Genomic DNA, 13,960 nt, shown 5'->3' with positions numbered 1-13,960 from the left:
GAGATATTGACACCAAGGAACTTGGAATTGCTCACACTTTTCATTTCTGAGTCCTCAATGAGAACTCATGTGTGTTACCTCACCTTACCCTTTCTCAAGTCCACAAGCAATTGTTTGATCTTACTGACATTGAGAGCAAGGTTGTTGCTGTGATACCACTCAAGTTGCTGATAAATCTCGCTCCTGAATGCCTTCCTGTCACCATCTGAAATTCTGCCAACAATAGTCGTATCGTCAGCACATTTATAGATGGAATTTGAGGTGTGCCCAGCTATACGGTCATGGGTGTAGAGAGAGTCGGCCAGTCGGCTAAGCGTTCATTCCCGTGGTGCACCAGTGTTGATTGTCAGCGAGTTGGAGATGTTATTTCCGATCTGCACAGATTGTTGTCTTCCAGTTAGGAAGTTGAGGATCCAATTGCAGAGGGAGGTACAGAGGCCCAGGTTCTGGTGATTTTTGATCAGAACAATGGGAACAGTTCTGTTAAACACTGAGCTGTAGTCAGTAAACAACATCCCGACAAAGGCATTTGTATTGTCCAGTGGGTCCAAGGCTGCATGAGGAGCCAATGAGATCACATCCACCGTAGAACTATTGTGGCAATAAGCAAATTGCACTGGGTCCAGGTCGTTGCTGGGATGGGAGTTCATTGTAGCAATAACTAACCTCTCGAAGTACTTCATCACTATATGTGTGGGTGTTACTAGACAATAGTCATTAAGGCAGCTCACCTTGCTTTTCTTGGGCACTAGTATAATTGTTGCCCTTTAAAGCAGGTGGGAACTTCTGACTGTAACAATGAGAGATTGAAAAATGCTCCCAATCGGCCCAAGATCCTTCATCAGGTCTGGAAATGAAAGGGCAGGAAGCCAGAATAATAAGGTGGGGGAGGGGAAAGAGTACAGGTGATAGGTGAGACCAGGTGAAGGGGAAGGTGAGTGTGTCGGGGAGGGGGATGAAGTCACAAGCTGGGAGGTGATCATTGGAAGAGGTAAAGGACTGGAAAAGGTAAAACCATGGAAGAAAGGGAAGGAAGACAGGAACAAGAGGGAGAGATGTGCAAGTGAGGAGAAGGGGCAAGTGGGTAACCAGAATGAAAAAATAGAGAAGGAGAGAGAGGAAGCAAGAGGAGAGAGAAAGGTAACTTCATATAATTCCCCCTTCCTCTTTCACTCTTCTTCCATTCCCATGGTTACCCTCTTACCCCTTTTCTTCTCACCTCCTTGTCACCTCCCTTTCGTCCCCCTCCATCCATCCCTTTCTTCCATGGTCCACTGTCCTCCCCAATCAGATTCCTTCTTCTTCTTCAGCCCTTTACCTTTTCCACTTATTCCCCCACCCATCTTCTTACTTCATCCCACCTACTCACCTTCCCCTTCACCTGGACTCACCTATCACCTGCCAACTTGTTTCCCTTCCCCTCCCCTCCCCCACCTTCTTGGTAATGCCCCTTTTCTTTCCAGTCCAGAAGAGGGTCTCAACTCAAAATATCGACTTTCTATTCTCCTCCAGAGACGATACGTGACCTGTTGAGTTTCAGTAATGAGTTCCAGCTGCTGGAATGATTCAAACTGCGCGAGGAGCTTCAAAATGGAAGTCCTGAATGAGTTTTATTTGTTTCACTGACATTTGGTTTTCTGCAGTTATAGTGATCATAACATTGAGATATAACGAGAAAACATAATTAAAATCCTTCAACAAATGAAGGTTACGGTCACTAGCCAGTCCAAACAACATACAGTAAGCGACTAATTTTGTCTCTGCTACTCTAAGCATATGGTGACAAGGATGTTGAAGAGATAAGGAAGAAATTTACAGAATCTGGGCTGATGTTTAGATCAGCCCTGGGCAGTGAGAACACAGGATACGGTGTGAATGGGGAGTGAGAGCCTCATTCCCTGTCACGTCCACTGTTGAGCCATTATGCACGCGAAGTCATTATCCATGTCGGCACAGGAAGGAGATCAACTCCTCGAGCTTACAAATGACGGTGGGCTGAAAAGTATGTTTGACATAACACCTCTGCTGGTATTCTGGATCAAAGTCAAGGCTAAATATCCTGAGATAGCCACAAAAGCCCTGGACATAAGGACCCCCCTTCAAGTATGGCTGTCTCCCATCACCCCTCGATGGCACCGTCTTGTTGCAGGGATAAAGCCCAGGGCTCCCATTGATTCAGCGATATTGGTGTGTTGCAAAGATCTTATATGTTCATATGGGGAAAATATGTGCTGTGTGTTTAATATCCAAATGTTACTTAAAATGTTATGATGCTATTGACTTATAAGTAACTTGTTATAACCATAAAACAATTACAGCACGGAAGCAGGCCATCTCTGCCCTTCTAGTCCGTGCTGAACGCTACTCTCACCTAGTCCCACCGACCTGCACTCAGCCCATAACCCTCCATTCCTTTCCTGTCTATATACCTATCCAATTTTTCTTTAAATGATAATATCGAACCTGCCTTGACCACTTCTACTGGAAGTTCGTTCAACACTTACTTCAGGCTCCCCTGTCCTCCCCTGATAATTGACTTATCACTATATTCATGCCAGGAAAATATGTGCTGTGTGTTTAATATTAAATTCGTTACATAAACCCTTTTAGAAATGAAATTGAGTGTATTAGCCATTTATCACCTATATTCCGGTCATGATTAACCCTCCCCCCCCCATACAGAATTGCCACAAGCAATTTGTAGAAAAAAAAATCGGCACATACACGCGTGCGCACCCAGGTGCCTGCACAAGGCTTCATGGTCATTGTAGCCTTTCTCGGGGTAAACACAACGTATTTGACTGCTACTCTTGTCCGTTGGCAACCCTACCGCCCCCACCCCCGGGGTCAGCCAAAAAAGGTTGGGGACCCCTGCATTAGAGTACTGTGGAAACCACTTTAACAGCATCCACATCTCCTGCTGACTGCTCCTACCCTTCAAAGAGCTGCTGCTGGGAGGGCTTGCTGGAAAATGACTGCATCCAGGGCAGGAGGTGCCACTCTCACACTGTTAGCTGCTAAAAGTTTGTTATCACTCAGGAAACTACATGCGTGCACCAACATCCATGTATGGAGGGGAGGTGGTGGAGAAAATCTGCAGCCTGAATTTTGCCTCTGGGGACAGCAAGGGGCGATGTTGTGTTGGATCCATCTTGTTTATATTTTTTGTCCAATCACCTACGCCCAGTGGCCACTTTATGAGTTACCTCCTGTACACAATAAAGTGGCCAAGAAATGTATGTTCTTGGTCTTCTGCTGCTGTAGCACACTCACTTCACATAAAATGTGTTCTGCATTCAGAGATGCTCTTCTGCACCTTTTGATCCTGTCTGCATGCTTTTATGCATTGAGTTGCTGCCACATGATTGGCGGATTAGATATTGACATTAACGAGCAGGTATACAGGTATAGCTAATACAATGGCCACTGAGTGTGGGTGTTGTAGTGGTGGACAGCTTCACCATGGGGAAATGGTTTTGTACTTTCTGCCCCAGTTATGCCACTTGTAGAGTTCCAGTTAAAATCAGATCAGACGTGATGGTGGATCAGGTTTGAGGAACTGATTCTTGCTGCTGTTTCCTGATGGTGAGGAAGTGCAACGATCAACAGCGTTTGCAGCATTGGATTGGACTGGGGCATCACAGTAACACAACACTTTCAGAGATGGGGTTTCAGAGTTCAGAGTTCAATTCCATTGCTGTCTGTACGTTGTCCTCGTGGGTTTCCCCATTCTAATTCAGACTATGCTGTGGGTGCTGGGCATGAACAGTTGGTCAGAGGCGTGTGGCAGCTGCTCACATTTTTCAGTCAGCAGCTCCTTCCTGCCCGAAAGGAAGTACAGAATGTTAGACCATGAGCCTCTCAGTCTCTATCTGGCTGTCTGCCATTTTCACTTTCTTCTAGGGGTTCGCCATTTCACAATGTTCATTGACCACAAACCCCTCGTGCATGCGATGGCCAAAATATCAGACCCTTGGTCTGCAAGTCAGCAACACCACCTGGACTACATATCAGAGTTCACAACTGATATACAACATATCAAGGGGAAAAATAATGCCGTAGCTGATTGCCTTCCACGGCCAGCCATTGAGGCCAGACACATAGGGGTTGACTATGCTGGCATGGCAGCCAAACAAGCTACTGACCCAGAGATCCAGGCTGACCGAACAACGGTCGCGGGCCTGCGGTTTGCTGACATTAAGTTTGGGAAGCTGGGGTTTCTCTCCTGTGCAATATCTCAGCCAGTCACCCTCGCCCCACAGTGCCCACAAACTGGAAACGGACTGTTTTGGACTCCATATATGGCCTCTCATGTACGGGACAGGAGGCCTCACAGAAACTGTGCACTAAAGTTTGTGTGGCACGGCCTTCGGAAGGATGTACGTGATTGGACTGCAGCCTGTGTGGAGTGCCTGTGGGCAAAAATTAACCATCGTGTTCAAGTGCCATTGGCATGGTCTGAGGTTCCTGAGCAACATTTGACCTGGGGTTATCACTGTTAGAACACCCGAAGTGTTTGTTTTTATATTCAATCCTTACCATTTCAAATATCATATTTCAGTGTTATTGGCTGTGGGTCATCTGACTGACCTTTAACACTTTTTTATTGGTTCTGATCCAAGCCAGCACTTTTTCTGAAAGTGATAACTGGTAATTTATGGTTCTGTGTTCTCTTTGACTCTGACTGGTTCAAGGCAGTCAGACCAGGTCGAATCACTTAGGGTAGTCAGAGACTACACTATTCACAAACATGCATCTTTTATCAAAAAAAAACTTCACAAATAACTTCTTATTTGGAAATGATCTCTCATCCAGCAGATTACCTGGAGCATCATTATGTCTACTGTAAAACACTGATCAAGCCAGGCAACTCCAGTTCACAAAATGGAGGATGCAGTGTCGCTTCACAAAATGGCACCATCCATTTCCTTCAGTTACATGGCAAAGCAAAGTCAATCGGCTTGTCTAGTTCCGTTGTCCTTGCTTCATTCAAATTTACTGATTTGTAGAATGTAGTTATTTCTTTTCACCACTATCCTGAAAGTAAAGGAATTGTGGTTATTGCTCCCTAGTTGCTCACCAACTGAAATATCAGTCACCTGGCTTAGCCCATCAGCCAACACCAGGTTCTGCACAGCCCCTCCTGTCATTGGACCACTCCACATATTGAATGAAGAAACCCTCCTGGATACACTGAACAAATTCTGCCACATCTAAACCCTTTGCACTAAGAATGTTCCATTTTATTTTACAGAAGCTGAAATCCCTCATGACAACAACACTATCATTTTTACGCATTTTCTTAATTCGGCTACATATCTGTTCCTGGTGCCTACTAGGGGGACTCTAGTACAATCTGATCAGTGTGATTTTACCCTTCCTATTCTTGAGTTCCACCCAAATCCCAAATGGACTCAGTGTCTGAGCTCTCCATTATGTCTCCCCTGAGTACAACTGTGATATTGTTCCTGATTAGTAGTGCAAACCCTCCTTCTCTATCTTTTCTAAAACTTCAAAAACCTGGTATATTAATTACCCATTTCTGCTCCTCTCTCCACTGTGTTTCAGTAATGGCCACAACATTATATTTCCATGTACTGATCCATGTTCTAAGTTCACCACCTTTACCCATAATAGTCCTAGCATTAAAATAAACACACTTCAACTATCTGATCCATCATACCTGTTATTTCAATTTTGTCTTTCAATATTTCTCTGACATCTACCTTCCTTCACTTACTGAGCCGGTGCTCCAGTTCCTTGCTTCCTGCAAAACTAGCTTAAACTTCTGAGTAGGATTAGTAAACCTCCCAGCCGAGGTATTGGCTTCCCCCTCCAATTCAGATGCATCCCGTCCCTCTTGTACAGGTAAGCTCTTCCCCAGAAAATGTTCCAATGATGCAAGAACTGTAAACCCTGTCCCCTACACCATCTCCTCAGCCACTCATTCATCTATGCTATCAGACTATTCCTATCTGCACTAGCCCAAGGCACTAGGATTAATCCAGAAATTACTACCTTCTACATCTCTCTTCTCACATTACACCTATTCCCTCAAGTATTTTATATTTCCACACTAGATAAAAGACTCTGTTTCTTATAATTTTATATACTTCTATCAAGTTGCCCCTCAATCTCGTTGCTTTAGAGAAAATAATCCAAGTTTGTCCAACTTCTTTTTATAGCTAATACTCTAATCCAGTCAAAGCCTTACGTGCTTTTTCTGCATCTTCTCCAGTCAGAATCAGAATCAGAATCAGGTTTATTATCACCGGCATGTGACATGAAGTTTGTTAGCAGGAGTTCAATGCAATACATAATCTAGCAGAGACAGAAAAAAAGTAATAATAAATAAATAAAATTAAATATAATAATAAATAAACAAGTAAATTACATATATTGAATAGATTATTAAAACATGTGCAAAAACAGAAATACTGCTTATTAAAAAAGTGAGGTAGTGTCCAAAGCTTCAAAGTCCATTCAGGAATCGGATGGCAGAGGGGAAGAATCTGTTCCTGAATCGCTGACTGTGTGCCTTCATGCTACTGTTTCTCCTACCTGATGGTAACAGTGAGAAAAGGGCATGCCCTGGGTGCTGGAGGTCTTTAATAATGGACGCTGCTTTTCTGAGACACTGCTCCCTAAAGGTGAACTGGGTACTTTGTAGGCTAGTGTCCAAGGTGGAGCTGATTAGATTTACAACCTTCTGCAGCTTCTTTTCGTCCTGTGCAGTAGCCCCTTCGTACCAGACCGTGATGCAGCCTGTCAGAATCCTCTCCACGGTGCAACTATAGAAGTTTTTGAGTGTATTTGTATACATGCCAAATTGCTTCATAATCCTAATAAAGTATTGCCCCTGTCTTGCCTTCTTTAAGACTACATCAATGTGTTGGGACCAGGTTAGATCCTCAGAAATCTTGACACCCAGGAACTTGAAACTGCTCACTCTCCCCACTTCTGATCCATCTATGAGGATTAGTATGTGTTTCTTCATCTTACCCTTCCTGAAGTCCACAATCAGCTCTTCCGTATTACTGATGTTGAGTGCCAGGTTGTTGCTGCGGTACCACTCCACTAATTGGCATATCTCACTCCTGTACGCCCTCTTGTCACCACCTGAGATTCGACCAAGAATGGTTGCATTGTCAGCAAATCTGTAGATGGTATTTGAGCTATGCCGAACCACACAGTCATTTGTACACAGAGAGTAGAGCAGTGGACTAAGCACACACCGCTGAGGTGTGCCATTGTTGATTGTCAGCGAAGAGGATATGTCATCACCAATCCGCACAGACTATGGTCTTCCAGTTAGAAAGTCGAGGATCCAATTACAGAGGGAGGTACAGAGGCTCAGGTTCTGCAACTTCTCAATCAGGATTGTGGGAATGATGGTATTAAATGCTGAGCAAGAGTTGATGAACAGCATCCTGATGTAGGTGTTTGTGTTGTCTAGGTGGTCTAAAGCCATGTGAAGAGCAATGGAGACTGCGGCTGCCGTTGACCTATTGTGATGATAGGCAAATTGCAATGGGTCCAAGTCTTTGCTGAGGCAGGAGTTCAGTCTGGTCATAACCAACCTCTCAAAGCATTTAATCACTTTCGATGTGAGTGCTACCGGGCAATAGTCGTTAAGGCAGCCCACATTATTCTTCTTCGGCACTGGTAATATTGTTGCTTTTTTGAAGCAAGTGGGAACTTCTGCCCATAGCTGTGAGAGGTTGAAAATGTCCTTGAATACTCCCGCTAGTTGGTTGGCACAGGTTTTCAGAGCCTTACCAGGTACTTCATTGGGACCTTCTGTATCCTTACTGTTATGGGGCAACCTGATCTGTACACAGTACTCCAAATCTGGCCTGACCAAAATTTATACAGCTGCAGCATGACTTGCCAACATTTCTGCTCAAATATTGAGAACTGAGGAGGCACACTGAATGTCTTTATTTCACCACTCTATTAACTTGTGTTGCCACTTCCAGGGAGTTTTGGACTTGCAAACCAGATCCCTCTGTACATCAAAACACCTAAGGATCCAGCCATTTTCTGCATACTTTCATCTTGCATTTGAACTCCCTGTGCAACGTATCTCACTTAAACTCAATCTGTCATTTTCTTCCATTATTAACAACTGACCCATATTCTTGTGCATTCTTTGACAACCTTCCTCATTATACACATGTCCATCAATTTTTGTGTCATCTGCAAGTATGCTATGTAGATCATCCACATTTGAATCCAAATCTCTTCTATACTGTACAGATCTTTCTGGCAAACCATTGGTTACAGATCTCAAGTCAGAAATACACCTACCCACCACAATTTCTGTCTTCAATGAGCAATCTAATAAGATATTCATCTCAGACTCACTTATGACTTAATCCTCTCTAGTAGCCGACCATCAGTATCCTGTTAAATGCTTTACTAATGTCCATGTAGACGCCATCCACTGCCCCATCGTCTTCAATCATCTTCATCATTTCCTTGTGCCGTTGAGGCTTATCCACCTTCATGTTTCTGTATACACGGAATCTTACCCAAGGTTTGTGAGTTCCCGAGATCCCGAGAGCAATGTCGTCTGGAGTTTAGCTCTCTGTCACTTAGCTCCTAGTAGAGTCACCCATAATGGTTGGGTCCAGAGGGTGTTTCCAGACAAAGAGTGATCCAAGCAAGATCTCAACAGGGGAGCTGGTGGGAAATGATGACACATAACACTGGCAGTGAAGGTGGAGAAAGTCTCTAGTTGTCTTGAATTCTATGGCATTGGATCCTGACCCCAATCTATCATCCTCCCCACTTTAAACAAAGTCATGCACAGTCATTCTTCATTAAAGGTTGCCTCTGCATCCACCTGAGGATCCACCAATATGTACCACCTTATCATATTTGAATCGAGTGATCACACATGGAACATATCCTCCTTCTCCATATTAACATGCCATAAAATATCAACGCCTTACTATGATTCATCTTCTTTGCCTTTGTGAATATAGATGAAAAATACACACAGTCAAATATACACCACTACTTCTGGATCCACACATAAATTCCCTCATTTGATCATAAATTTTTTCATTTACCCTTTTCTTAACTACTCCCTTGCTCCTAATATACAAATAAAATATCTTGGGATTTTCCCTAATCCTACTCACCAAAGATATTTCATGGCCCAATTTAATTTGTTATTTAAGTATTTTCCAATTGATACACTACTGTACATGTCAAAATTTGTACCAAATAACACACAGCATTCATCAATATGTACCATCGGGATGCTGGTGGTGGCTGCTCCTGATCTTCAGTCAGTAATGCAAATGACGGAATATTCATGTCTGAAGTCCAGCTGAGAAAAAAGGATTAAAGTCATAAAGAACTACAGCTTAGTAACAGGCCCTCTGGCCCATCTAGTCTGTGCCAGCTTGGACCTTTGTCTAGTTCCATCTACCTGCACCCAGACTATAGCTCTCCATACCTTCCTCATCCGTGTGCCTATCCAAACCTCTTAAATGTTACAACTGAGCCTGTACCTACCCAATGGTAGTTTATTCCACACTCACACCACCTTCTGAGTGAAGAAGTTGCCCCTTAGATTCCCTTTAAATATCTCACCTTTCATCCTAAACCAATGATCTCTACTTCTATTCTCACCCAACCTCAGGGGAAAAAGCTTCCATGCATTCACCCTATCTATACCCTGATAAATTTGTATTCCTAAGAACTCCTCTCATTCTTCTGACTCCAGCAAATAAAGTTTTAACCTATTCAACCTAACCCCGTAACTCAGATTATAGGAATTCTGAGCAAATAGCCCAATAAAAACCTCTTTTTGATCTATCATCCAGGTATTGAGGAGAAAGGTGAGAACTGAAGACAAGAATACACAAATTAGTTAAACAGAAAATACAACAATAAGTGCATTGTTTGAAGACAAAGCAGCATTGACTTATGTAACAAGTGTGATTAGTTCCTTTGCTGACTTTTAGCAATACATTGGGAGAAGCAAAGCCCACAAATGGAAACAGGACTATTTCCATTTCCATCTATTGATAATGACTCAAACCCATAGAATCAGAATAATGAAGTCGGCATAAAGGAAGTTCAGCCCTGATATTGAATTGGATTTTATTTAACCAGGACAGGACCTGAAGTTCAGCAGGAATCAGCAGATCCAGCAGGAAACAGAAAACAGCATGGGAACCTAGATAAGACTTATACAGTTATTTTTGGAGATAACTGCTCTCTATGGTCAAGTTCACTCTGTCACTCTGTCCTAGAAGATATGAAACATCATCAGAAATCTCAGTACGGATTATCATTAGGATTGCTTTTGGCAACGTTTTGGAAGGGATACATTACAGGAACACAATGGACTTGCCCAATACAGGTGATAGAACAAGGATTATACTAATTGCACTGTTAATTGAATCTTTGACTTCCTAACTGGAAGACCACAATTTGTGCAGATTGGTGATAACATACATATCCTCTTTGCTGACGATCAGGGGTGTGTGCTCACCCACAATTCTCTACTCTCTATATACACATGACTGTATGGCTACGCATAGCTCGAATACCATCTATACATTTGCTGACAATACAACCATTGTTGGTAGAATCTCAAGTGGTGAAGAGAGGGCATACAGGAGTGAGATATGCCAACTAGTGGAATGGTGCCGCAGCAACAACCTGGCTCTCAACATCAGTAAGACGAAAGAGCCTATTGTGGACTTCAGGAAGGGTGAGTCGAAGGAACACATATTAATTCTTATAGAGGGATCAGAAGTGGAGAGAGTGAGCAACTTCAAGTACATGGGTGTCAAGGTCTCTGAGGATCTAACCTGGTCCCAACATATCAATGTAGTCATAAAGATGTAGTTCACCTTTGGTACTAGCCTACAAAGTACCCAGGACATCTTGACGGAGCAGTGTCTCAGAAAGGCAGCGTCCATTATTAAGGACCTCTTGTACCCAGCGCATGCCCTTTTCTCATTGTTACCATCAGGTAGGAGGTACAGAAGCCTGAAGGCACACACTCAGGATTCAGGAACAGCTCCTTCCCCTCCACCATCCGATTCCTAAATGAACATCGAACCTTTGGACACTACCTCACTTTTTTTAAAATAGACAGTATTTCTGTTTTTGCATGTTTTTAAATTTATTCAATATACGTAATTGATCTACTTGTTTATGTATTATTATCATTATTTTTATTTTATTATTTATTAGTTTTCTCTGCCAGATTATGTATTGCATTGAACTGCTGCTGCTAAGTTATTATATTCTTTTTCTTCTTTTTATTACAATCAAAAAAATAAAAAAAATACAACACATCCACAAAAACCACGACCTTAGCAAAATCAACTTAAATATTGAGCAGCAAAAGGGAGAAAAATATAAAGGCAAAAGTAAACATACACAGCAGAGGTGCACCACACCAAAATCCTCAGTCTTCACCCGTAAGAAAGTCCAATACAAATTTCACATCACATGCCAGTGATAATAAACCTGATTCTGCCTTTGATTCCAATAGTATTTTAGATTGAAACAGTCTGAGGCTTGTATTGTAACCTTTGATCACATCACAGGTGAGGGATATGAAGAGGTTCAGTAATGGTAAGCAATCAGTCAATTTTATCGGCCCTAGAGACCAAAGTTTACTCCAAATCCTGGATCCCTGACTTTGCACATCTGTGACTCATTTCCCCTTAAAGTTCAAGTTCAATTTCAATTTATAGTCATTCACCTGTACACATGTACACTGCCAAACAAAACGACATTCAACCAGACAAAGGTGCACACAGTATACAATCACACACATTACACATGAAATAAGATTACCACAAATAAGTGAGCAAATAATAAGATGCACGTACGATACAAGATAAAAAGTAAACAGTATAACGCTCCTGGTGTTTCACATGATGAGGCCTGGGACCTCCTTGAGGCCTGAGCCCTGGTGGTGGCAGGGAGTTCAGTAGTCTTGTGCCCTGGAAGTAGAAGCTGCTTCTCATAAAAATTCTTGTCCTAATGCTATGACACTTTCTGCCTCATGGTAGGGGTCAAAGAGATGGATTGACAGGTGGGAAGGGTCAATAACATTGCTAAGGGTCCTGAATACACAGCGCTTCTGATAAACATCTCTAATGGGTGGAAGGGAAACTCCGATGATCCGCTCAGCAGTCATTGCAATCCTTTGTAGGGACTTGCAGTCAGATGTCTTGCAATTCCTGCACTAGATGGCAATGCGGCTGATCTGGACAATCTCAATGGTGCTCCTTTAAAAAGATGGTTACTATGGGGAGGAGGTCCGACTTGCCTCTATCTCCTCAGGAAGTGAAGATATTGCTGTGCTTTCTTGACCAAAGGGGTGTTATTGAGAGACCAGGTTAGATTGTACGTTATGTGTTCCCAGCTCTCTCCACAGAAGAACAGTGTATACGTAGTGTGGAGTCGTCAGCCTACAGCTTCCTAAAGTTCACAAGCATTTCTTTGGTCTTGTCTACATTGAGACTTAAGTTGTGTTTGCACCATTCTACAAGCCATTCTTCTTCCTCTGTGTATGCCATTCCATCATGGTTGTTGATGAGACCATCCACTGTTCTGTCATCAACAAACTTGATAACTTGAACTGGATTTAGCAATGCAGTCAAGAGTGAGCACTGTGAACAGTAGCAGGCCTGGGGAGTGCTGGTGCTCATTTAAAGATGTTCCTGCCAAAATGGACTGATGTGACTTTTTTGTTAAGAAGTCCGGGATCCAATTACAGAGAGAGGTGTTGAGACTCAGCGAGGTCAGTTTACCCACCAGCTTCTGGGATGATCATAGTAAACACTGAACTGAAGTCAATAAACAGCATCATAGCATCTGAGGCACCACTTTCCATGTGAAAAAGGATGGAATGCAGTACACAGGCTATGGCATCATGAGTGGACTGATCTGAGTGACAAGCGAACTGGAAAGGGTTCAGTGGGATAACCAGCTGCACCTCATTGTTGTTGAGGTCAATGCCATGGGACACTTGTCATTGAGGTAGGTTTAGTTTGCTGATGGTCTCCGGAGTTCAACCAAGCTGCTTGGGGTAATGCTGCAATGTGAAACTTATTAGTGGAGAGACGGGTTTCAAATGTTGCCTCAAAATGGCATGTGTGCAATTTCAAAATGCTCTGCCTGTAGGATCCCAAACGTCGGGAGAAAACCCTATCTCCCTAACACTGATAGGAGGGAAGATAGAAGTAGGAATCCAGGTAGTACAGTCAGCCTCCAATTCCCTCCTTCATCATGCTGCCCACTACACATGGATTTATCATAAGGGGTTGTGCCCCTGAATCCAGCACCCAATGAAAGATGGTGAATTGGTTTAAACAATATACATTTGGTGATTTTAGACAACATAGAATTTTACGCAAAAGGGAAGCAGTTTAAATTATTTTACCTGAGATTGGTACCTGCAGCACTTAAGTGGAAGACGCACAGTTTCTGTCTGAAGGTGGGCAAAGAAGAGTAAAGTCTGCCCTGGGAGTCGATGAAAGGGAAAGACTGCACTACAGACTGTTCCAGCCTGCAACTGCATGGTTAAGAATCAGGGAGCAGTAAAACATTGCATCAAAATTGATAATTGTTCTAAACGTGGAACGTAACAACTCTGCTTCTGAAAGGTAGGTTCCATTAACTTCAACAACAAAGAAAATACTTGAGGAACCTATGTGTCAGGCAGTATCTGCAGAGGAAAATGGACAGTTGATGTTTAGGTTAAGACTTTTCACCTGGACGGAAAGATAAAAGGGAGACAGACACTATAAAAAGGCGAAGAAAAGGGGCAGAGCAAGAGCTAGCATGTGAGGAGATGGGTCCAGATGAGAAGGGATAATAAGCTGAAGCAGGAGAGGATAGTGTAAATAGAACCAAAAGCTGGGAAGTAGTGGGTAGATGTGACAAAGAGCTGAGGATGGAATCTGATAGGGTG

The sequence above is a fragment of the Mobula birostris genome, chromosome 32 (assembly GCF_030028105.1).
Source record: "Mobula birostris isolate sMobBir1 chromosome 32, sMobBir1.hap1, whole genome shotgun sequence".
NCBI lineage: Eukaryota > Metazoa > Chordata > Chondrichthyes > Myliobatiformes > Myliobatidae > Mobula > Mobula birostris.
Note: the sequence above shows the minus strand (reverse complement) of the source record.